This window comes from Dipteris shenzhenensis, chromosome 22, assembly GCF_047967505.1.
Source record: "Dipteris shenzhenensis isolate YYH24624 ecotype China chromosome 22, Dip_SZ_1.0, whole genome shotgun sequence".
Lineage (NCBI taxonomy): Eukaryota > Viridiplantae > Streptophyta > Polypodiopsida > Gleicheniales > Dipteridaceae > Dipteris > Dipteris shenzhenensis.
In genome coordinates, this window is record NC_141617.1 from 36,071,703 (window position 1) to 36,076,294 (window position 4,592).

Here is a 4,592-nt window from a genome sequence, read left to right on the forward strand (position 1 = left end):
GGCTTTAGTTTGCATCCTTGTGATGACCTTTAAGGGTATCGCAGTCACTAGCCTTGTTCTATACTAAGTAAGTTAAGGCTGGTGCTTTTAGGCAAGGTGACTGGGGTTACTGGTCTTCTCAAGGGACAGTCCTTAAACAAATGCTTGATTCCGTACCCCGCACACAAGGGTGTAGGGCCAGTTGTGGGAGGAGCGACTCAAGTAAGATCCCTATAGGGACAGTCCTTTAAGAAATGTGGCCCCTAACACTTGAAGCATGACACCGAAGGGTTTGAAGTACCTTTATAGGGGTACTCAATTGCCCTGTGCCGGCCCTGGCAGGTATAGCATTAGATTGGGGGCCTTTGAGCAACAAATTTTATGTCTGTAGCCCTTGCATTCAAGGGAGTAGTCTAAAACATGGGGACTTGTTGATCCTCTTACATGAGGTAGTGACTTAGGGTGCCAAATTCCTTCCTCATAGGGGTAGTAGTCAAGGGGTCCGTGGTTTAGATCTGTCTCCTCCCAATGATTGGGCACTTCCTCTACCAATACTTGATTGACAGGGAGCCATACGGGGTAGGAAAGGTTGAGAACCCAGTATGGGCGATGGTAATGGAGCTTGTTGTGCTCTGCATTGGCTTGGACTAGCCAAAGGGGCACCTTGTGCATTTATAGGATTAGGTAGAGCTATCAGAGCTAATGGGGGTCTCGCTTGATACATAGGTTGGGGCAGGGACCTTGGAAATTGGCATTGGGAGGTATTGTGGTTCCCCCATCTATGACAATGTGCACACTAGAGGGTTAGCCTTGCCCTAAGGTGAGGACACTCATTGGAGGGATGGTTGCCATTATATATCTCGCACCGGACGTTGTCTCTCCATGGAAACAAGTGGGGGTTGCTTGGCACCTCCTTGGAGGTCCCTTACCTCCACTATTGGCCAAGCTAATTTAGCAAATTTGAGGCTCGCTCACTCATATCTAAGCCCTTGGGCTCGTTAATTTCCTTCTTGGTCTTCTCCACACTAGAAGACCTGACCGATGGTGATAGGGTCGGGGTTTTATCCGAGTTAGCCTTGTCCCCATCATATTATCACTTATATGGATAGCCACATTACTACATAGTTCGAAGGAGGCAGGATTCATAATGATCAGGTGATCATGCAGCTTCAGGTCTACAACAATCATTCATTGCTCATTCACTCATATGGCTCGCAATAGGAATTGAGGTGCTTGATTCTAGCTATGTAATCCCGAAGGGATTCCTTGTCATTCTGCTTAACCTCGTATAACTGATTAATCAGGCTCCATTTATGTCCACTCGAGGCAAACCCTAAATGAAGGCTTTTCTCAACATCTCCCAGTTGACTTTTTCTTTTGAGACGAGAGCCCTATACCATTAGCCTGCTTTGCCATCCAGACTGAGACCAAATGCATTAGCTATTTCTAGATCTCTGGAAGCTCCAAAGGCTTCACATATCTACTCAAATCGCTCCGTGTGGGGGATCGGACCTCCTTTCCCAAGGAATTTGGTCATTAACTTGGAGATGGCTATGGGTCGGCTCCTTGAGGGATTCGTGATCCCTACGGGAAACATTGGGGTGGGTGGAGGTGGTGTGGCCCCCCTTCCTAGAGCATTCACCAGGATGTGCATCGCCTCATCTAATAGCACTGTTTGGGCAACTAGTGGAGGCGGCGCCAATGTGGGCCTAATGGGATGTAGGGGTAGCCTTAAGCCTAGCCATGGTGGTGGAATCCATTGAGTTGCTAGTAGCGGCATTGGGGTGGATGCGCTAAGACCTACATTCATTAGAGCAATAAATGCAAGTGGACACAATCTGACTTGTGGAGGGGGTGGGTCATGGGGCATTGCCACAAAGGTTCCTTGCATTGGGCGATAGGGTGAAACTTGTGGGGCCACATAGTTGGCAAAAGTTGGTGGCACCGGGAAGGTTGGGGGTTCATAAGACACCTCTCCTTGGGAGCCTCTCACATCTCCTCAACTAGGATCTTGTCCCCAAAAGTCCCTCGACCATGGATCTTCATTCTCCATGCGTTCCCCACTGAGGTTTCCTTGCGAAGGAGGTGGGCCCTGGGTCCACAAAGGTGATTTCAGTCCTGGTCTATGTTTCAAGATTTGGTTGTTGTTTGCTAACCTTTCCTTCCCACTAACATGCTAGAAAAGGGGTTCTCCATGTGTGCCAAATCTGTTCGGCCTAAACATCCAAACATGTTGGTGAATGTATCTCTTAACTTGGATGCTACAGAAGGAGCAAGAGAGTTGGGAGAGGCCACACTAGTGAAGGGGGCTTCGGAAGCCTTTGGACCCATGGGGTCTTGCATCTCCTCATCCAAGCTCTCTATCTCATCAGAGTTAGATGGATCCTCCTGTCAAGGTCTTATTACGGAGTGGGAGCTAGGAATCGAGCTTCCAATTCAGATCGCGATCCCTAGCTAGGGCGAAAGTTGGGCTGAGTGTAGCTCGAAGCATTGTCTTCAGGTGCGGGCTCCTTGGACAAAATTCTTCCAGATCGCAAGTGCATGTATAAGACCTCTAACAGGGCACACTCAGGCTGAAACTTTAATTCTATATTTTTTTTTGTGGACTACCCAAGAGGTATCCCAATGGGCATAGGGATAACGCTATGGCAATGGTCATAGGGATAGCTTAATGCATCAATGGGCGGGATACCAATATGGCAACGGCAAGATAGTGCTTAAGGCGCCAGTCAATGGGATGGGTAGTGCCACATGTCGGTGGGATGGGATGTAGGTGGTATCCCTATAGTCATAGGGATGAGCTAAGACTATGGGCAGAGGAATAACGAGGTCGGTAAGATAATCGTATGGCCACAGGCATGGGGGTAGCAAGATGGCAATGGTCACCGATGGCGGGGATGAGCTTAACGCACCGGTTGGCAGAATATCTTGATCAACGGGATACGAATATGGCAACGGGCGTGGGGATAACTAAAGGCACCGATTGGTGGGATACTAGTATAGTGATGGTTGTGGGGGTAGATCTAAGGCCACGAGTCAACAACTATCAGTCCGGTGGATAGCTAACTCTAACCTGCATTAATTAGGGCAGCGAGTTAGACCGTGGTCAGAAGTTAGGTCATAGGGATAGGCGCTATGGCCACAAGTCAACGGAGTTTGATTGGAGGGATAGTGCTAAGCCGTCGACCCGCGGGATAGGACTGCACTATGTCACCAACTATTTTTTGATGATTTTTGATAGATTTGGAGTTTCTATTCAAGTTTTTTGGTGCTAGGGAGATGCTATACTACCTAGTCTACCTACTCAATGCAAAAAACGTGAAAGAAAAACAACATTTGAGTGGAAAAATGAGAGATCTCTTGAGGGGTGACTGTTGACACACAAAACAACTTCGATAAATCTCAGCTTGATTCTTCATTCTTGGTTGTTTTTTGGGAGATTTGACAACATACACACCTTACCTTCCTATCATTTTAAAACTCTAGCAAACCTAAAAAACAAGCTTCCTAAACTAAAAAATGCACTTCAACATAAAATGATAATTTTCCATCTCTTTTTAGTCCAACTCACACTTCCTTCCTCATACCTCTCCTAAAACTCCACTAACAAAGCTCCAAGTTAAGCTTGAAGCCTTGTGCAATGGGTGGATTACAAAAGAAAGCAAGTACAATGAAAAATCATACCTTGAACTCCCCAAGAACGGCACCAAAAATGTGTAGTCTCGACGGTGACTCACGTGTCATGGGAATCTTGAAGGAATGCCAATGGATCCTCCACTCCAAGCTACTTCCTTGTGAGAGCAATGCAAGCACAAGCCATCCACTTGTGTCACACAAATCGCTTCTAGATTGTTGAAGTGTGTTTCCGCGAGAGAAAGAGGGAAAGGGGAGAAGGGAGAAGAGAGGAGACAAGGGAGGGAGAAGGAGGAGGGAAGAGGAGAGTGAAGGGGGATGGAGTGGCAAACACAAAGGCACTACAAATGAAACAAGAGAACACCCAAAGACATTCTTGAAGAGAAGAGGGAGCTTGTATTCCAAACTTGTGTATACAACAATGAAGACCAAAGTCAACCATTTGGTCTTTTATACATGTCACCTTTTGAAGGGAGGGCCAACCCTTTTCCTTTTAGCACTCTCTCTTGCTTTACATTTAAAAGGCTCTTGGGCCTGTAGGGTGACAAGGCATCTTTGCTATCCTTTCCATCTCTCCCCTACTATTCCACTCTTGTGTGTTAGAAATAGCACTTGTGTTAACCATATAAGAGCGCTAAATAGCACTTGTGTTAGCCTCAAACCTTCGAGGCCAAAGCTATTTGGGGCTCAAACCCCATGTGTGAGGCTTAAAAACTAGAGTGGCGAGGTCGATCTTGAGCTGACCCCCGTGAGGCAAATATCCACTTGATGTATTTGTGGTAATTTGTGGCTTGAACCTGTGACTGCTTGGGATATTTGGGGCTCAAACCCCTGAGCTTGCATTGTACTCCTTCCATGGCTGCAACCGTTGAAGTAAATCATGAAGCCTACTCACCTCTAATCACTGGTTACCTTGCATTCTGCAACTGTACTTTGTGGATGTTAACAGAAGAAGATTAACGAAAATCTCAATCTCTCAA